The sequence below is a fragment of the Chenopodium album genome, chromosome 3 (assembly GCF_948465745.1).
Source record: "Chenopodium album chromosome 3, dcCheAlbu1.1, whole genome shotgun sequence".
Lineage (NCBI taxonomy): Eukaryota > Viridiplantae > Streptophyta > Magnoliopsida > Caryophyllales > Amaranthaceae > Chenopodium > Chenopodium album.
Window position 1 is genome coordinate 14,546,225 of NC_137836.1, and position 23,373 is coordinate 14,569,597.

Sequence of the window (23,373 nt, forward strand, 5' to 3'; positions counted from 1 at the left end):
TAACGGATACGTAGGCAACCTCACAAAGGGGTGCGGCCGTAATAAACATGTATTCATATTTACATTCATAAATGGTCATATCAAGGGATCTCCCGTGCCCATCCCTATCCACTTAGAGCTAGACTTGGGGGCTTGATCCCTACATCATTAGCCTACCTAGCTTAAGAGTCACCATCATTTGACTCTTCTAAAAATAATATCTTTCCACACACTTAGCTCTTGCGGCCTAACTTTAGTGTCACCATCACACACTGCACAGATACATGACCAAATATACTTCCCTTAGGAACCCTTTGTCATGAAATCTTAACACAAAGTAGAAGCATGCCTTGTCATATCAACATCACTCATCATTACATCACAAAGTATGAAGTACTTAGCCTCCGCGCCTAAGTTACCTAAATACTTTCATTATCGAGTCAACTAGGATAGCCTCGGATGAATTAATCCTTGCACAACAGATTAAGCTCATTCAACATGCACCTTCAAAAACTTCGCTTCTTTCTTTTTTTGCGTTTTTCTTTTTCAGGAGAAAGTCGGTACCATCCACAAAAATGACGGAAAGTTTTGCTTTTTTTGCATTTTCGAGTCGCACGATCAAATTGTAATGCACACACGAGTCATGTACGCATTGAGTCATGTACGCATTGAGTCATGTCGTGTTATCACATTGAGTCAACACTAAGTCTTAGGTCAACCCTAAAGAAAGATAAGCAAAGTCCTATAGTCAAAGATATAAATGCATGTACATCCCAGCAAGAAAGAACATTCCCGGATTTTTTCGAAAAACCGCGAATATGGCAAAGGAGATTCCTCCAAGATAAGAGGAGTTACATAAATTAGTAAATTAAAGATGAAGAGCTCTAATTTACAAAAGATTTGAGCGGATTTGGTTGAAAGGAAACGACCAAGCTCAAAATTCGGAGTAAAACCAAGCAACAGCGGCAGCAAGAGCAGAATAGGGAAGACCCAACTTCAGCGCCAAACGACAAGGTTGTCGCCTAGCGACAAGAACCGACTCCAGCGCCAGACGACAAGGCTGTCGACTGGCGATAGAGTTCAGCGCCTGGCGCTAGATCCTAGCGTCTGGCGACAGAGCCAATTCTTGGCGCCATCGATATTTCAGCAGCGACAGAGCTCGAAGCCTCTCAGAACGATTATTTTGACCTCATACAACAATTTCGGGTTCCTTGGTACGCCAGTTAGCCCCTATAAGAAAATTAACATGATTAGTAGTCAGCTCGATTACAATCGTAGTAAGTGATTGACCTGACAAAAAATCGTCTCACTTAGCTTAAGCGCCTAAAACACTAGCTCATTACAAGCACCAACGTATCGGTTCAAAAGCAAGCACTTATACGAGAATTTTTCCAATATTGGATTGTCATCCCCAACTGACAATATTTCCCAATGTGGATTGTCGCGCATCTTCTTCAAACGACAATTTTTCCAAAGATTGGATTGTCATCTCCAAATGACAATATTTCCAAAATATGGATTGTCGAGCATTCTCCTTAAACGACAATTTTTTCCAAGATTTGATTGTCATCTCTGGCAAAGTTTCCAAGCGTGGATTGTCGTGCTCCTTCTTTGTTTGGCAAGTTTTTACAAGTTCGGATTGTCATACATTCATTGATCGCTGGCAAATTTTTCCAAGTTCGGATTGTCATACATTCATCGATTCATTGGCAAGTTTTCCAAGATGGGATTGTCATACACATAGTTCCCTATGACAAAATTTCCCAAAGTATTGTCGTAGGTCTCTATTCATCATAAATTTTGGCAAATATTCCTCAACGTGTATTGTCATTCATTTCAGTAAGTGGAAAATTTTCCCGAAGTGGATTGTCGGTCGACTCCTTTTTGCAAATGTTCCAAGATGCGGATTGTCAATAGTGGAAATATTTTCCTAAAAGGATTGTCGCATAGCATTGGCAAATTTCCAAGGTGGATTGCTTTTAAGAGTTATATTCCAAGATGTGGATTGTCGATCGTAGCAAGATTTTTATGACAGATTGTTACGAAGCATTTGCAACTTTTCCCAAAAATGGATTTTGGCAAATTTTCCGAGATACGGATAGTCGCTTCATCGTGGCAACATTTCCAAGGTTGGATTTTTACGAAGCAGTGACAACTTTCCCTAAATTGGATTGTCATACATCATACAAGAGTTGTGTTGGAAACTATTCCCAAAGAAAATAGGATTGTCATCACAAGAAAAGTACCGACATACTGGTTCACAAGAAGCAAAGCGCCGACACACTGGCTTAACAACATTAAGGATCAACAAGCAGTGGTCTTTTCGAAGACTATCACGGCGGAATTAGAGGCATGCAGTTACAGGCGTAGTAGTCTTCTGGCTATATTCTCTAGCTTGCAGAAGATCGTCAAAACAAACAGCAGGATAGCGTTCCCTAGCTTGTGGAGGGTTGTCACAACAGCAGATGCAACAAACCGGTTACTCTCAGAGACGTGTGCTCGACGGTGCAAGATACGCATTTCTAAACTCTCTTATCTGTTTAAACTAATGATAGTTTGCAGGTATCAGCGTTATAAGAGTGGTTTAGGATCGAAGAACGTTCTGAATCATTCTCCGTCCCTATTAATACTTTGACATTTATTTTTGAAACTTGCGTTTCTCCAAACTTAGTCAAAGTGGGGGCTTCTGTAGACACCCAAATGTGTCTCCCCAAAACCAAACCCAGTGATGAATACCTTTCACGTCGTTTGATTATCGAATAAAGAGAAAGTGTGAAAAGTCTAGCGATGAGGATGTTTTTATTAATATATCTCTTCAATCTGTTTTTGAAAATATTTCTTTTCTTACCTTATTTTTGAAAAACGTGCATTCTAGTTTAGTTTGGTCCATGATATGGGTCCAATAATGGTGTCGTTGGATGGCGCTTGAAAAGACCTTTCCAACGATATATTATAAGCCCAATTCCGATGAATAATGAGGAAGTTATGTCCAAATTACTAAACTGGGCCCGGTTTGATATTTATATGCGGCCCAATGATCTAGAGGAGGGCCTAATATTGATTTATCATTCCTAATGCAATTATAATTGATTATAGTTTTCTAGATTCTTCTATAAGGTTCTTTTCATTCCTAATTTAATTAGCGTTGATAAATTGACTTTTGTTGATTTGTTAGAGTTTTAATTAGAATAAAAGAAGTGTTTTTAAAGAAAATACGATTTTGCTCTCCTGTACGGCTAAATTTTATCAAAATTAAGAAAACGCGTGGAAATTGTTTTCTAGCGGCTGACAACAAGATTAGAGCCTGGCGCTAATGCTTGGCGTCTGGCGCTAGCCTTAGCGTCTGGCGCTAATGCCTGACATCTGGCGCTAATGCCTGGCGTCTGACGCTAAGCTGTTTTATTCTCTTTGAAACTCTGATTCTTTTTTTATCCATCCGGCTGATTTTCTCTATAAATATCGTCCTTAGACCTCTGTTTTTAATCATCAATTCTCATCAATAACTATCAATTCTTCTTATCAACTCTCTAGTTTTCTAATACTCTCTTCAAGATTCTCTTGATTTCTCTTTGTTTTCTAAACCAACCTTTTGCATACAAAATTTCGCATTCACAAGATCTAGAAACACCTAGCCAAATTCGAAGTTGCCTTCGCCCTATTTGTGAAAGGTTTTAATTTCTGAGGGTTTGGTCCCAAATCTCTATTTCAATTATTTAATTTAATTGTTTTGATTTTATATTTTCCTTGAAGTTCCTAATGTGTGTATTTTGTTACTATAAAGAGGTACGAGACATCCAAGTAAGTGCTTTTATTGATTTATTGTTATTATGATATAGAAATCATGTCTAGGTTGTTATTATGATTCCTAGTATCATGTTAGGATGTTTTATTGATTCCTAGTATCATGTTAAGGGTAACAACTATAATTTCTAATATCAAATATGACAATCATGATTTCTATCATGCTTCCTATTTTCTTTCCTAATATTTATGTTAGTATCATGTTAGGGTTAAAGCTTTGATTTTTTATATGTTAAGTGACATGCTAGGGGTTTGTTAATAATCTTGTTAGTATCATGCCTAGGATCTTGCTATTATTATGCTTTATTGTTAACATGATTATGATTATAAATATTGTTATAATATTATTATTATGATTATTATTATGTCGCTTGATTATATTTATTGTTATTGCTTGATCACGCCTTTTATGCATGTTTAAAGGGAATTAGTACTTGTAATCACGCTTAATAAGATAATTAATAATCTTGTTTAGGGTTAATATGATTATAATTCAGGTGATCGCCAATAATAGATTTATTTGTGCATTAATATTCAACCAACATAGATTAAAAAGGTTTATGGTAAACCTATTGTTTGCATGTTATTCAGAAAGCGCACATGAATACGATTAGAATAAAGTAGAGGCCTATTATTAAGGCAGGTTCAATCTCTTTTGGGTTGGATTTGTACCTTCATCCTCGAACTACCAGTCATGGTTCCAGACCTATTAGAGTTAACTATCTCCTGGATCGTTAAGGGGTGTAACCTTCACCCTGTGAACGGTTTAAAAGTTCCTAAAACTTGTTGGCGACTCTTTTGCTCTATCTTCTTTCGCTTTGGACGCCACCATGCTTAAGTGTATGATCACAGTGGAGTTCAAGCTAGGGATAATGCTTGAAATATTCCCTACAATACTCCTCTGTACTTAAGGAGACGAGGAAGCAGAGGAGTGAGGGAGACACGGACGGACGAAGACGAGTAGACGAAGGAGGCAAACAGCAGCCCGAGATTAAGGACGGAGCAACAACACCTCACGAGAGCCGTGGCTGGACCGAGCTTGGAGCAGCGTTATTTCTTCCCTTAATTTTATGCAATTGACTGGTTTTTGCTTGATTTTATATGTTTAATATTGGCTCTTCATTAATTAGTTGTGTCCTCTTGATTTCCATGTCTAGCTAATTTCGTTTGTTCTAGGTTAGGGATGTAGTCCTTTATTTTCTATCAATGATTGAATTACTTTATTTGGGTTTTATTTATATGATTGCAATTTGATAATCTTGTTTTAATTCGTACTTTTAATCTGGCCAATTTATTGTATGTTTAAGGTATTGGATTATTAGCAGAAGTGAAATTTCAATACTAGTTCGTGGGATTATCAAACGTCAAGTAGTATAATTTTAGGAATAGTTATACACTTGGGGTGGTCTTATTGAATTCCTATTCTTAATGAGTTTATTTCAATTTCTGTGATCACGGAAGTAGACATGAGATTGATTTAAATATAAGTTTCCACCTTGGGAGAGGAGATTACATACTATTGGTAATTCGATCACTGTTATATTATATATGTTCAACTTTGCAATTAGTTTAATTTCATTATAGAGAGTAATTGACGAAACCTAAAACCTAGAACTACTTCTCATTCTTGTCTATCGTTTTATTAGTTTGCAACCTTTATCGTTTATAGTTTAGTACTACTTTTCCCATATTTCCGTCGTCTAAATAATATTTTAGTTTCTTAATTTGGTAATTGAGTAGACCTCCTTGTGGATACGATACCTTGCTCACCCTATATTTACTGTAATTGACCCGTACACTTGCGGTAGATTTAGACCCGACCAATAGTGTATTTTCCCCCCTTAACTCTGAAACTATAATAGCATACCCTCTTTTAAGCATGATTATATGATAACATATTGTAGGAAAATCTTTTTTTAAAAAAAATAAAGAAAAAAAACCAGGCTACAAATGGCATGGTATTGTATCAGACAGGGCTTAGGATGGGAATGATTAGACTTATAACAGAATGAATGTTGGCAAAGGGAATAAATACCAGTAGTATGGTAAAATATAAGGAGTCGGTGTCTGATTGCCTGATTATATAGCCGACTAAGTGCAAGCAATCTAAGTATGTCACTATAATGGGAGTAGAAAGTGCAAAACAGAATATGTTAGAAAAATTCCCCTGAATTATTTATATGAATGATTCATTTATATCTAGATATCATATCTCAATTGAATATGAAGTTTTATAAAGTGGTGAATAATGCCAAAACACAAAAAACCAGGCAGCCTTGAAATATTGTCCTATTATGTCAGTAAAGATTCTGCTATTAATTGTTGTATCTACTTACTATATAGTATATAATGAAGGGCATAAATATTGTAATTAGGACACAATAGAAGATATATTATGCATTACCTGCTGATGTGGCTATACAATGTCAGCCATTCAGAGAATGTTATAAGATATGACATTTTTGACCTGGCCATAATGTTGCTGATCATCATGTGGTTCAGTGGCTACACTAACATTAGCTGCCTGTTGAGCCCACGAAAGTGAAACATACAGCTGTCCATGTGAAAAGCATGATCGGGGGAGATAAATAGCAACCTTACTAAGTGTTTGTCCTTGTACTCTGTTAATTGTCATAGCAAAACTAAGTTTCAAGGGAAACTGTTTTCACTGAAATTGAAAAGGATATTCTGAAGACGTAGAAGGGATTAAGTTTATTCTCGTTATTAACACATGCTCTCCTTTGTTATGCCTAACAGAAATCACACACTCAATGAGATTAGGAAAGAAGCGCTTGCATAATAATTGTGTACCATTGCACATGCCTGATGACGGCAAAATGTTTTGCAGCAAATTTGCTGGACTATTTATCTTTAGCACAAGTTCGTGAGGACTTATACCTCCAAGACAAATCTTATTTATGAATTCAACAGGATAGATAGAGCAATTATGATCAATCACTGAATCATAGCTTCTATATGTGACTAATTCACCTGGAAAATCACCTGCTTATTTATGAATTTATCAATCGTAAAAATATCTTCATTAAATGGAGGCATATCCATTTCTGGAAAAGCAGCTGAAGTTAGTTGCACATTCTGTGGTACAGCAGCATCACAAGGCTGGATAATTTTTTATGGCAATTCAACAAATGCATTTTCACTTTCTTGCAGCTGACCATTTCCAAGAGCCAATAAAAAAGAAGCATATGTTGGATCATGCCTAGCTCTGATATTTTCTGTCAGCTTGAATTTCATTAGCTTTGGCCACAAATTAGAACAAACTAAGGTGGCTGCAACTGCTTCTCGTTGGGTTTTTTTTGTGGCACAACAGGTAAAACCTGCCTGAAATCTCCCCAAAATACAACAATTTTGCCACCAAACAGCAATTCTAGGTTGCATATATCCCTTGGCAACACATCAAGAGATTCACCATTCTCTTTTTTTCCATCAAGGCTTCATCCCAAATCATAAGCGTTGTTTCTCTGAGTAATGCAGCAAGGCTTCCCTGCTTAGGCACATTGCATGCAAGAGATTCATTGGTATCCAGGGGGATTTTAAAGCGCGAATGTGCAATCTTTCCTGAAGGAATGTTGGCTGCGGCTATACCCGAGGTTGCTGTTGGCAGGACAATCTTATTCATGAGTCTAAAATTGCATACAGAGCATTATACAAAAAGGTTTTTCCTGTTCCACCAGGTCAATCAATAAAGAATGCTCCAGGCTTTTGTTTTGTAACATAAACCATGATGACATCAAATGCTTCTAATTAAGCCTAGTTTAATTTATCTCTACATTCTAAACACTGATGCGGTATTGGAGAATTTAGTGCATCCTCAATATATTTTGTCCTGCGTATCTCATCATCATCATCTGGTTCTACTAACTGGTCTAATCCAAATACATCAAGAGAACTACCCATTGACTCTATAAACCATTCAAGCGATTTTACAATAAGATGTTTTACTTTAGCTAGATTAGAGGCATGCTTGTGTCTAAAATCTTCAGACAAGAAACTATAGTATTTCATCCATAAAGAAAGAGGGTCGCTAGGCTGACAAAAGATGAGTATAGTAGCAAAAATCTTGCGAATTGCATGAGGCATCTGAATGGCACAACCTTCCTGTAAACATTAATCAACTGAATCATCTTCCTCTAACAGTCCTAGTTTCAATGCAGCTTGTTGAAATGTGTTACATAAATGGCCATTTAATGTTCGCAGTGCTTCAAATGATTTAGGTGAAGGAGTTATGTCTTCGATAAGTGCAATTACTAGATATATCAAGGATCACTATTATGGAGATAATAAGTTCGTTCTCTTGGGGCGTCATCATCTGTTGCTAGACTATGAGAGATGATCTTTGGGCTAGTCAAATGGTCCAAAGCCCGCTATAATGGATCCTATGAGGTCACACACAAGGGTATTGGGTTAAGCAAGTTAGAGGCCCATTAATGGGCCTCATGAGCAATTAACTAATCATGAAATGGATTGGGCTAGCATAGTTAGATTGGAATTAAGTTTTAGGCTCTTGACATGGGCTCTTATTTAGAGATGAGATCTATAAATAAGATCCATGCCTAGGGTTGCAAATTAAGCAGTCATAATTCACACATAGTGAATTTTCACATTAAGGCAACCAATCCCAAAACCCTTATTCCCTCTCTAATTCACGGCTCCCTCTCCTTCCCCTTTGGACTCACGGCCGGCCACCCTTGGTGGCGCGTGTGGTGGTTCGGGGTGGTTTGTGGTGGTTCGTTGCTCGCACTTCTCCATAGAAGGTCAATTGAAGGGTTCAATTGCAACTAACTAGCATTAGTGGAGGTCTTAATCTGTGCCCGTGGACCAAGTAGAGGAATCACGCTTGAGGTTCTTTATCTCCATTGTTCTTGCTCGATCGCACGTGAAATCACGCTTCAAAGGTATGATTATATGTTCTTTATGTGTTATGCATTAGATCTTGGGATTAGGTACTGTATGAATATGATTCATGTTTATTTCTGCTGCGTAGTACCTATAATTCCCTACAGTGGTATCAGTTAGCCTATTGCATTTACGCATATTGACTATAATTCTTTGATAGTCCACAATTTTAATTCAACTAAGAGGGAGATTAATTTAATTATGGCTCAATTGTTATTTTTAATGTGATTAAAATTTTGGAATCGATTAAATGTGATTTAATTATGCTCAAATAGCCATGAAGATGACCGTTTTTAGCCCGAATATGTTCGAAAATTTCGAACCCCCTAACCCTATTTTTCGAATTTTTCGAAATTCCTAGCCCTAAAATATGATTTTTGTGCTTGATTTTGATTTAATATATGATTCATAATTTTAATCGGATTGATTTATGCATAAAAGTGTTTTATGTATGATGATCAATTTAATTTTAAAAGTTAAAATTGAATTGGGATTAAATTCATGAAGAACCCTAATTTTAAAATTGAATATGATTTAATTTTAAAATTAGATGGACCACATTAATTTTAATTTTAATAAAAATGTTTTGTTTTAAATTAAAAATCAATCAAAAAAAAAAAGGAGGATTGAGGTACGGCAGCCGCGGCTGGGTGGCGCAGCCACGGCGACTGCCGCACCGGTGGTGGTCCAGGAGGGAGGGTGGGCTAGGCTCGGGTCAGTCAACGGGCAGCGCAGCAGTGCACCACCCCGTTGTGTGTGCTGTTGCTGCTGTCCTTGAGTCGCTACAGGGACAGCGTACACCGCAAGGTGTACGACCACCATGGCCGGCTTCGGCTGGCCACACCACGGTGGCTGGCACGGCTTTTCAAAAAAAAAAAAAACTGTTTTGAAAAATTATTTCAAGATAATTATGAATTATTTTGGGATAAAATCAGTTTTATTTTGGATGAGATAAAATATTTTGAAAATATGATCTTTTATTTTTAAAAGATAAAATTGGTTTTATTTGGATAAAATATTTTATTTTAGGATAAAATCAAATATTCAAAAGTTGTTATGTTTGATATTATCCATATTTAAAGTTGTTAAATTGGTAATTATCCATAATTAAAATGGTTAATTTTGGATAAGATTTGTTAGGATATTCTGAGCATATTCCAAAAGGATAATAATTGATTTAAATAATGTGATTATCCCATAATTAATTTTGGATATAATTGATTTAAAATTTTGTGATTGGCTAGTAATTAGGATAGAATTTCCTAACTTTGTTAGGATAATCTTTGAGGATAAATATGATTTATTTTTTAAGATTAAAATAAGATTTGATTCTATCTCATGACTAATTTAGAATATATGATATTTTATTTATGGTCATGAATAATATATGATATTATCTAATTGCATTAATTAAAATATGAGATATTTTGGTGTCATGTTTCCTTAATTGTGAACATTCGATGTTGTAGTTTAGGAAAGCATGATGAGTGATTTATTATGTGGCACTTTATAATATATGATATTATTTACTGCTATATAATGACTAGTATGGCCTAGTAGATTACTAAATACGGTCTGCACATCGTGATGTATTTTTGTAATCTTAGTACGGTCTACGTACCGATAAAGTATTTTTGTAATTTTATTTCATTTTATTTAAGTAGTAGATAGAATAGAGTAAAATTACAGGTTGCAGTTAATCCAAGAAGCCCATGAAGTGAAGGCCCAAAGGAGCAAGGTGGATGAGATCCATGAAGGTTCAAGTGGGAGTTTTTTGCTTTATTAGTTTCTTAGGATTAGGGGCCATGCTATGTCTTGTTTATGCATTCAGTTTATTATGCATGTAAGATTTAATTGATGTTTTGTGATGATGCGCTAGAGTTCACTATTTAATCACAACATAATAAATCTAGGTCCCAGTAATATTGAGGTAGCTTTTCCAATCAAAAACCCGATGAAACCTTTGATATTTATGATGGGTCATGCCAAAGCAGGGTGTCATATTATATCTTAGGGGAGTGGGGGTAAAACAAATTTTACATTTTTGATTGGTTATACTCAACAAGGTTACCTAAAGAGTTTAGAACCTTGAAGCTAAGGGTAATAATTAAACATGTGATGGTTAATTATTCAACCAAGAATTACAAAGAGTTGTAATCAGTAAAGAGTTTACTCACCTTGAAAATGTAATAGTTGATGGTAGGGCCAAAGTCCGGTCAATTATTGCACAAATAAAGGATCTTGGAATCATTCTATTCAATAGGGATCAATTAAATTGAATGAATGTTTTAAAGTTACCAGTTTTATAATCGCTTATGGTACTTTAAATTTTTATTAAACATAATTGAATTTTGCGTTTACTTACGAGTAACATGTCGTTCTAATTTTATTATTATATATAATTTCCTCGATTGAAAATAAAGTTGAGAAACGTTCTCAAAAGATTAAAAGAAAAACCATAAACCTATATTCCAATTTTGCTAAGATGGTTCTAAAAGGCAAGTTTTAGAAATTCATGTCACATGTCTAAGGTTGGTTTTATTCAAAATGTTTGAGTAAATACCAACACATCTTCATTTTGAAAAGCGTTTCAAGGGATATAATGAGATGGGAGGTACAAACCCTCTAAAAGACAAGTATAAAAGTCCAATAACATCTCTTATGTTCAATATGATTGAATATAAGAAAGTGATTGGAAATCTCTATGATCAAAAGTTGATCAAATGACGCTATTCTTCATCCACTTTATATAAGAGTTAAATAGTTGATTAAACTCTAATATGAATGATGATTGAATAGACTTAGCAAAATCATGAAATGTGCTTAAAGTAGTTAAGCAAAGCATCATTTTGAACCTAAGAGAAGTGTTCTAAGTGGCTCAAATGGGAAAGGTTTAGGAATATATGAGGATTGCATTAAGAAGTTATGGGCCACAAGTTGCTACTTCTCAAACCTAGAACTACTTACATGCTAAAAGTTGTTATGAACAACAAATGTTTCAAATTAAATGGACCAATTCCAATTGATTAGAAACTACCTCATATAGTTGGAAGGTAAAAGAATGGAAATGTTCCAATTCAAGAAGTATATTATAGAAATTGATTTAGCACATTGATACTTCTTTGACATATGATGTCTTGTTTAGTTCTCTCTCATTGAGAATGAGGTTGAACTAAATGAAGAAGTATGGCTAAAGGAGAAATAAATCTACAAGTTTAGAAGCAAATGTTGCTACTTCACAAGTAGAATCTACGAGTCTGGAAGCAAAAGTTGCAACTTTACAAGTAGAACCTATATTTCACCTTACCTTGTTATTGGCTAGAATTAAATAAATGTTATTTATTCTTGCCATTATCAAAACACCATTCAATGTTAGTAATGACTATGCATCGAAGATTAAAAAACGTGGAATAAATGTTATTCTATGCTTCATTGAGTCATAATGTGTTTTGAGATTGCTAAATAGGTTCAAAGTTCTATATGATAGAAATTATTAAACCATTTCTATATATAAATTGTCTCTAATATGTCAATTAATTCGAATGAAAAATGAACATTGCATGCGAAAGATCCAAAGGGGTGGACTTTCAATATCATTGGATTATGAATCCATTGATATATGTAAATATCATTCTAATTTGAAAGTATTGACAAAGTCACCATTTAGAGAAATGATGATGAGAACTCAAGGTCGAATACATATCGATGTAAGAAAACCAAAGGTTCAAAGGCTAGAGACGGACAATGAAACTTCATTTGTGATATGATCACATGTGCTTAGTTGAAGCATAAGAGTGAAATTTTTTGAAAAGTTCAAAATGTTCAGTATGAAGTTCAGTATCAACTTGACAAGATAATAATTGCATTACAATATGATTGTATTGTGAAAATTTGAGTCAAGACATTTACTTGGCAACACATTCAAAGTATTGTGATATGATCGTAATAATAAGAATTTAAGCTAAGACCTTGATGAACATCCAAGAGTTGTGAAATCGTTTTACAACATACTCCGAAAGAAAACCTTGTGAAGTGTTTATGAAGGGAGCTATCAATCTATATAAGATATATTTTGATAATGGATGAAAATTACCTATCTTCCAACCATTGTTCAAGGGATATACTTTTAAGATAAGCTTCAAAACTAAACAAACTATATATGTCAAATCAAGTGTAGCAAAGACTCCATATATGATATGGATAAGAAGAGTTCTCATAAAGTCTTTCTACAAAGCAAGGAATAAATATTGTATTAAAGAGTTTAATGCACGATCAATTCCTACACAGAGCACGGGGTACTACTACACAAATCATACTTAGCACAAAATATTTGTTGCTCAAGTAGATGCCCTTATGGAAATTGTTCCAAAAGGTCAAGTGGGAGTAGTATAAATCTCAAAAGAGTTTAAGAAAAGCAACAAACAAACATGGTTCAAACCATGATTGGTTCACCCTATGCTAAAAGTGCCTCCTAAAAAAGGCAAGTGGGAGTATAAGAATCTCGAAAAGTTCGAGAGCCTTGAAAGAGTTTAAGAAAAGTGATTTCGAAAATCTTGAAGAAATTTGAGAAGTAATCAAATCAAAGCAACAATATGAGCATGATTCACCTCATGTTACAAGTGACAACGCATGGTCTCATTAAGTGTAATGGGAATAATAACCATGTGTCGAAGGTAGTACATTCCAAGTGCACATCCTCAATTGTTGTTTCTCATTGAAACTAAACAAAGTTGTTGTATAAGTTTCAATTGTTGCATCAAAACCTATAATGATGACTAGCATATGTTAAACTTAGTCAAAGAAATATGATTTTATATTGATTAAGAGTTCTAAAACATTCGTTTTGGAACATAATGATTATGCAAGTAACAAAGATGATTTGACAAGTTATAACTCCAAGTGGTTTAAAAACCAGGAAATCTGAAATAGATTCTAAGTCTGTAAGCAAGTGTATGACACTTGAATAATTTGCCTAATTGGGTGACACCCATTATAAGCAAAAAGGACAAGAAATAAAAATGTTTTCTAACTAAAGCGAAGACTTATTAAAGGATTCAACTAATTCATAGTATGACTATGACTACGATGAAAACTTTATATTAGTCATGTTGCAAAGATCTATCAAAGATATTTTAGTGATTTCTACCTTATGAAATTTTGTAGATGGATTTCAAAATGCTTTCTTGAAATTGTTCATGAAAGAATATTTGTATATGATACAATCAAAAGTTAAGATCCAATAATCCTAGGGATGCATAGCATCATGGAGTTAGTGCTCTTAATTTTGTGAGTAAATCAAATCGTTCGATGTTCTCATAAAATGAAGAAAAGGTCTTGTGTGTACAAGATGTTTAATGGAAGCTATGAAGTCTTCTTGGTCTAGTATAAAGAGCAAATTATTCATTGCTTGAAGAGTCAAGAGGTGGGTAGTGCATTTTGTATGAAAAACCTTAAAGAGGATGATGAGTAAATTTGGGATTCAAGATCTATAGTGATAGATCTCGAAGGATGTTTGAGTTTGGTTAAGAAACTTATATTGATAAGATTCTTATAAAGTTCAACGTTATATTGAAAGGAGTTTCACTTCCATGTAACATGGCACATTGCTTAATGATTCAATACTTTGAGAAAGTTTGATGAAATTAAGGTCTTGAGTGATGATCCTTATGCAGTTTGCAAAGGATGCATCATGCATGTAATGGACTATAATCGTCTATTTGATTCACATGTTTTAAGAACAAGTGATGATAGATTTCAGTCGAAATCCAATGTAACGTTGGAATACAAATTAGAAATTTCTAAGTTCCTTGTGAAAGGACGAAGGAAGATTCTTAGTGTATGGAGATGAAAATGATTATAAGATTTAGAAATTGCAAAATTCATGTTTATGAGAATGTCTCATGAACTCTACTTAGTAAACCCCTTCCATTTCCAAAGCATGAGAAACATGCTAATGAAATTGGATTGAGGCAAATGATGTAATTAGAAGTTGTATTTGTTTTTGGGGAAAAACAAGTTACATGTGTAATACATTCATTTGCAGAATTATGTTTATCAATTGAAACAAAGTTTCAATCTTATTTAATCGTGGTTTCAAGATTAAATAAAATGTCCAAAATAATTATGAATTGATAGGCTCATCAGGTTGATGACCTGGTGAATGAAACCCCACATGTGAACTAAATTCATATATTATTTAAGTTCCTAGTTCAGAATCATTAAATTGGACATAAATGATTTCTAATAATGGACTAGCATGTAAGATTGATTGGATAGCGCAGTTTCATGGGCTATAGGAGCATAGTGAGGCTCGGTCAATCACATGGATATGCATGAATGATGCATGATCGAACTATAGACCTACTTTGAAGTTCAAGTATAGAGCTTCCGAATATATTAGTGGATTCCTTTGACATGAGTGGAACATTGATTTCATTCAATGGATGTTATGGCTGTGGTACACTCAAACGTCTGCCCGTAACTGGAGATTATAAAGGGTGTTTCCCGGTTATTTCAGAAGTTGAGGGGGAGCTTTGGTTGCCACAAGATTGGATAGAGTCTACCTATTTAATTAGGAATGTGTCTTGGCCCCTTGAAGAGGGAGAATTCAGAAAATGCATGGCCGTGCTCAAATGGATTACATAGTAACCATTTGTTTTGTAATTCTCACTCAGTTTTCAAGAAAAGATTTGTAGACTAATATGATCACGACATGAGATGCAATCATATTATCAAATCGACACACATTGACTTAAGGAATTTGAATATTGCGCACTTGTCTCAGACAAGTGGGAGATTGAAGGAGTTATGTCTTCGATAAGTGCAATTACTAGATATATCAAGGATCACTATTATGGAGATAATAAGTTCGTTCTCTTGGGGTGTCATCATCTGTTGCTAGACTATGAGAGATGATCTTTGGGCTAGTCAAATGGTCCAAAGCCCGCTAGAATGGATCCTATGAGGTCACACACAAGGGTATTGGGTTAAGCAAGTTAGAGGCCCATTAATGGGCCTCATGAGCAATTAACTAATCATGAAATGGATTGGGCTAGCATAGTTAGATTGGAATTAAGTTTTGGGCTCTTGACATGGGCTCTTATTTAGAGATGAGATCTATAAATAAGATCCATGCCTAGGGTTGCAAATTAAGCAGTCATAATTCACACACAGTGAATTTTCACATTAAGGCAACCAATCCCAAAACCCTTATTCCCTCTCTAATTCACGGCTCCCTCTCCTTCCCCTTTGGACTCACAGCCGGCCACCCTTGGTGGCGCGTGTGGTGGTTCGTGGTGGTTTGTGGTGGTTCGTTGCTCGCACTTCTCCATAGAAGGTCAATTGAAGGGTTCAATTGTAACTAACTAGCATTAGTGGAGGTCTTAATCTGTGCCCGTGGACCAAGTAGAGGAATCACGCTTGAGGTTCTTTATCTCCTATTGTTCTTGCTCGATCGCACGTGGAATCACACTTCAAAGGTATGATTATATGTTCTTTATGTGTTATGCATTAGATCTTGGGATTAGGTACTGTATGAATATGATTCATGTTTATTTCCGCTGCGTAGTACCTATAATTCCCTACATTAGGACCCTTAACATTGTGCAGCAACAACCTCAAAATATATCTCTCACCTTCAGATGGCCCAACAAATGCCAATCTTCAAACGCAAATATTTTTTATCTATCTTTTCTTTCAGCGCTTAGATGATGCATCCCATACATAATGTTCACAAAACTCATTATACAACCAAGTTGCTCCAGAACCTAGCTTAACATTCATCTGGAAAAATTATGTTAGGCAAGTTCTTGAACGCTTATCATCTGACACCACTGATGTTAACCGCTCATGAGGCCTGACACTAATAGTCTGTGGGTTAGGTAGATGTATAGGAAGAGGAAAAATCAGAAGATGCATCTCATACAGATCAAAACCAAATAACCGCCAAGCAACTTCACAGGGAGAAACCCATCTACCAGACTGATACTGCTGTATTTCACCATGAACAGGTATGTCATCTCCAGACTGCACAACATTAAAGAATATCTTATCATGCCCCATATAAACATACTTATATAGGTACTTAACTACTGATATTGTAGAGAAGACCTCAACATTTAAATGGCAATCAAAGTAGGATAATAAATAGGGATTATATGGAATCACCCATCTATTATCCATAGGAGTTTTTCGAACGGTGACAATCTCTCCTGAATTATGTCTTCGATACATTGGATACCCATATGAGTTATTTCTTATTTCATCAGAGAATTTCTTAGGATAACCATACTTGCAATGACCCGGGCTCTCTTTGTGTTTCTTACAAGGACACTCTAGATTGAGGTGACCACAAGGACTGTGCATCATATGCTTGAGCACAGTTTTCCTAAGATAACTATTGCTAACAGGAGTCAGCAGGGCATCTGATCTTTTAGTCTAACTTTAAAATAATGAGAAAATGGGCATGAGGTAAGCCCCTTTTTTGAAACTCAATAACATAGATTGGTGCAGCTACTTCTCCAAACACCTTTTTTCTTAATCAAGTGTTTCAAAGCAAGCACTTTTGCTCTAAAGACTCTTGCAACAATATCCGGTCTATTTTGTGCCTCTTCTACTACAGGAAGTTGTTGCTTAATCTCACACCAATTAGCATTACATGATTGTCACAAATAAATCTGGCTTCCCAAATCTCTGAACTAATGACATAGTGTTTAGATTTCTCTTTTTTAGATCCCGAGGACCACCAATAAATGTTGGAGGTAAGATCACTCTACGACCAACATTTTCCGCACAATTTTCTCCAGATTCAATAGTATCAAGTATTCCTTGACAATGATCAGCTCTTATGGTTTGCTGATTTTTACGAAAAAAAAATCCAAACGTGTATTTTCTACCTTAACATACATATCGACAATATAATGTTGGAATCACCTCCCTGCTCTAAGTAGCATATTATTAGGACGACACTGAAGCTTGTACGCATAATATTCCCTAGATGAAAGCTGCCTATCAGATTTTGATGAACCTCTATTGGCACCTATACACAAAACAGCAATAAACAAGATAAGGAATATATAATCTCATTATATACCTTCAAGTGTTGCATTTCATGTAACGACCTTTCATTGACTTAAGGTGATTCATCTCTTACTTAACATATAGTATTCCTATAAAAGGCAAACATCTAGTATTCTTATAAAAGGCATCAGTTGCAGAAGGCACTTACGTCTAGCCTCCTCTTCCAACAAATCCTCAGTGGAATGTACAATGCATGAAGAGACAGGATCTGGTTGAGTCTGCAGCTGTTGTGCTCCACACTTAGACATTTTTTAAGACCCTGAGTCCAACCATAGTCACCATACGGAAAAGCAGTGGATATTGCAATGGATCGTAGAATCCATAATAATGCATAATCCTATGAGATGAATTTTTTTTCCCCTATAACCAGAATGTGAAGACTTTCTGACTCACTTGAAGAAGTGTTCTCTGGCCAGATGACAACAACTTCATCAGTGGAAGGAGCATTGTAAACACGCTGATCTGGCATTGTTGTCTTATTCAACATAATCTCTATAGATTCAGTAATTAAAATGTCTTTTAATGATTGTAGGCGTCGCTCGAAGTGCGCCTACGTTAAAGCATGTGTGAATATGTTTGGCACTCATAGGAAGTGGGAATTGACATTACGATTAGGGACAACGATTAGGGACAAAGCAAAGGGATCCGCCAACAAATTTTTAAGGAACTTGTAAACCGTTCACGGATCATAAAAAGGCAACCACGATAAGGGACAACGATAGGCAACAATGATTGACCCGTGAAGGTTACACCCCATTCATAATCCATGAGATTACGAACTCCATATGGTTCGAACCACGAAAGGAGGATCGGGGATGATGGTACGAAGTGAGTCATGGAGTCACATTCGCCCGTATTGGCCTCAACTCGATTCTTATAGTGAAAAGTGATTCTTGCGATCTCAAAGGCATGCAAACAAAGATTCAATTTGCTCCAAACTATATTATGCTATATTGGTTGAATATTAATGCACCACATAATTCTAAAATATTGTGATCACTTGATTAAATAACAAGATTAAAAAGGAACCTAAATCGGTTGTCCAAATTATCTTATTAGGCGTGATTTTCAATTACATATTCTCTTTAAACATGCAATACGGTGATCAATATATAATAAAATAAAGATTAATATTGGAAGCAATTCAAGAATAATAGTTTTAGTCAAATCAAATATAAAATAACCTAATCATGATATTAGCAATAAGAAAATAAAATAAGAGTAATTAAATGAATTAATTACTCACATTCCGCGCGTTCCTTTAAATTGCTACATCATGAATAAATTGTTAGTAACTTCAATAAAAAAAATAAAGCAAATGAAAATTAAATTAAACTAAATTAAAAGTAGAGTTGATTTGGTCCAAACCCTCAGTTATGTGTACCTTTCACGCCTTGGTTTAAGCACGGAACCTCGGGATAAGTATGGACTCCTTGGAGTGCTTAAGGGAAAAATGGTATTAGGAATATAGGTTTAAGGCTTAGAATACGGGAGAGAGAAAGAAGAATGATTTTTGGTGTAAAAGAGAGGAAGAGAGAATGATTTGATGCCCCGAACTGTAGAAATGAGGGTCTTATTTATAGGGAAATTGAGTAGAGTGAACACGCGGAACCCTAAAAAGATAAAAACCCTAAAAATTAACACCGTGACACAGTGCCAGGCACCGTCAGACGGGGAAAAATCCCGTGACGCGGTGGACAACTGGAGTGACACGGGAAATATTTGACCTACTGGAAGTGAAAACGCGTGAAGGGTTTACGCGGAAAAGTCACGAGAAAATTCCGTGACACGGCAGTGTCCACCTTTGCAATGTACAGTACACCGTGTCACGGTATGGGAAAACGCGGAAATTACACGGAAAAATCATCGTGACACGGTGAGAAATACCGTGTCACAGTAGCAGGTACCGTGTCACGGCAACATCTACCGTACCACGGTGGAATTTGACGAGAAAAGGCTTCAAAAATGGCACCGTGACATGATGTACAGTATCGTGTCATGGCACCAGGGACCGTCAAACGGGGCACACTCCCGTGATACGGTGCTTTTGCAATGTGCGCGGTGATTCCAGTTTTTTAACCGTTTTTAAAATCATCATAACTTTTGATCCGTAAGTCGGAATAAGGCATATAATATATAATTGGAATGCTTATCAAATCCAATTTCCAACCCAATTAGAATCAGGTCAAAATAATTTGTAGATATTATGATATGGCCGTTTTAGTGGAAGGGTGTCGGTTTTGGGTCGAGTTTAGTGTTTTGCTCATATCTTTTTCGTTATAGCTCGGAATTGGGCTTATGATATATGGTTGGAAAGCTTATTTCAAGGCCTATCCAAAAAAATAATAATTGGATTAAAATTATATATACATAAAATCAGTTTCTCTCCGTTTTGCGATGTGGACACGAAATTGTAAAATAGGTTATGGTTTAGGGAAATGAGCTAGAAATTGGATTGGTTCGTGAAATATATTGGATAGAACATGGATTTAAGCACTCCAAAGATTAAATATTCAACTTGACCAATAATGGTGGTGAAAGGTGTTCATCACCGGGTTTGGTTTTGGGGAGACATTTTTAGGTGTCTACAATGATTGAAAGAATCTAGCATAGGGAATTAACTCGGTGACTCTCATAAGAACAGCAAAGACATCTTCCCTTAGTTCTGGAAAACAACGCAGACGTTTTTCAGTTTGCACCTGACCATCATAGAAATAAAGCTGCATATATTTTGGCCCCTCATCCCCAAGAATTAAACCTGAAAGGTTATGATAAATTTGGTCATGCAACTTAAAATTATAGATTCCCTTTTTTTTCTTGGCATCCGTTTTGCCACCCAATGATGTGAAAGCAAACATGTTGTTATACAATCGTATATATCTTCTAAAGTGCTTTGCATCTTCATCCATAGAGGTGAAAAGCCTCACCAACTCAGGAGGGTAATCACTTGTTGCAGTCTTAACCTCACCATCACAGCAGCAGAAATGTAGTGTCTCAAAGGCAAACTTAAGCGACCCACACTTGCAACACTGAGTAGGCTGGGGAAGCTGGTAGGCCTCTACAAGCAGTTTGTGGCCAATCACGGCATTAGGGACCTCTACTTACCATACCATATTTAGAAATATTCATATATGTACTCATGAATTTGAAAGGCAAATATTTAGGCAAGACTATAAAACTGATATTAACTCTAATTACTTGTGATAGGATGCTTGGTATGCGGTATCTTTGCACGCTTAGCAGTAGGCTGTGTGAGAATCCTAGAAAAAGTAATTCATATGATTCGACGAATCATGTCTTTTACTTGTGAATAGCTTAGATCACTCACTTTACACAACTCATTATTCAGAGAAAGCTATTTATGATGCTGCATACCTTGTTTACATAGTCCTAGATCAATATAGAACCTATAGAGAGTTATTCAATTTCACACAACGTAGTGATTCCCATTGCTACCTAAACAGCCGTAAACATTTAAAAGCCGGACCAAAAAACTACTCATCTTAATTGCATATCCATGCTATACCTTTCTATTTCACTCTGGGTTTCAGTCTGTAAATTCCTTAGACGTTTAGTGTTGTACCCACCAGAAGATGATGGTTCTCGTAAAAATCGATCTACAACACCATTTTTTCAAATAGAGGTTATAAATCACATTACAATATCATTGTAGTAAATTAAAGACATATTACAACACTTACTCATATCTGACTTAATTTACTGATTTCATCTACTCAAAACAATAATTGTTTAGTGCAGCCACTTTTAAGAAATCCCATGAAATAGATGACTATAACAAAACAACCTCTTTACTTACTAAACAAATCAATAATAAAGCAATCAACACTAACTTAAGAAATCTTGTAAATACATTGTAAAATAACATGACATATATTTTATAAAGGAAAATCGTTTACCAAATCCATATGAAGATAGAACTAACTGTATTATATAATTCAATATATAGTTAAACTTAGATGCATAATCCATACAAGCGAGGTAATTATAAAAGTCATTACATTACATAGCTAACTATATACCTAAACCTAAATTGATTGTTGTTACTCCTAACAGAGGGTGATACATGATTAATTCTTACACATATCAAATACCATAGTCTACTAAAGTAATATAACCTAATAACCAAGCAAAATAAGCCAGACAACACACATGCACCATCCATTATTTCTAGCCCTGCACTTAAACCAGCTAATCCTTAACAAACTTTGCACGCTTGAAATAGCCATCAAAATCCTCTGGCACTAGAAACACTGAGTGCATCTCACAATCAGCACCAGCAACAGGAGATGTCTCTGCATAAATGTGGCGTATAAGACGCTTCTTAGGAGGCAGAACTAGTGGAATAGATACAAGCACCTGAAACTCTTGTCCAAGAGGAGTAAGACAATCTTGCTCGACAAGGACTGTAGAGGGTTCAAGCTGTTCTTTAATTCCAAGCACACGCTCCTTCACACTTATATAGCTCTCCCTTTCCAAGGTACATAAGATAGCATCAAACCTATCCGTTGTTACCTTATAATTAGCATCAACTATGACAAGATTAAAGACATTAGTGAGGTAGTCAACAGCCTTTCTAGCAAGGCTCTGCTTAGCTTCAGGCACTGTTGAGCCATAATCACTAAACAAGCATCGAAATCCTATGCCATCTCGATGAGGCGTAATAGTGAACCATGAAGTGTACTGCTTGGTAGAATGCTCAATAGTCTCAATCGGAGTACACCTTATATCAACAGCTCTAAAGATAGCTCTTAGAATAAAAACAAACTTAACAACTATGTTCTTATGTTTGCTTCTAAGATCAGTAGGAACATCTTCATATATATTGATTTTGGGCTCTTTCCTCTCAATACGCTCAAGCTCCTCTTTCTTAAACCAAAACAACTGACCACAGCGCTCATACATTTGCTTCCTTAAATATGTCACATCCTCAACAACTATGTCATATTTCTTCATAAGATCATAGACAACCTTTCTAGCAGCCACCTCACAAGACTCTTCTATACTCTTAGTATACCCACCAATATAAATAGAAGCGATGGGACCACAATCTGTCTTAATAGCTACACAAGTAATGCTTCCAAGTTCATCACCAAATTGGTAATCTAGATTAGGAAAGTCCAAATAACTTGTAATCTGCTTCAAGAGAGGACAAAAGGCATCACTACTTGTATGGGTGGTAAATCCATCACCAGTAAATAGGGGAAATTCTTAATTTAATTTCGTAACAGCAACCATTACAATATAGCCCACATATGCAAATCAAAAGAACCATTTTCCTAGTAGCAGCAATTAGCTTCTAGACTACACATTACAAATAACTTATTTTTGTACAGAAAGAGCAATAATTCTTTTTATCATCTTAAAAATTAGTATAGTGTTGATGAGTAGCTCTCTCATTAAGTCTATCATCCAATTAATCATCTATCATAGCTATAACTATATATCCTATTGTTAGAAGGATTTACATAACCATACATCAGCATACAAATACCTACAATTGTAAACTATAACTTAGGCAATGTATCCATCACTCTACATCATGAGTCCTAAACTCTAAACACAGCTTCCTATTCCTCT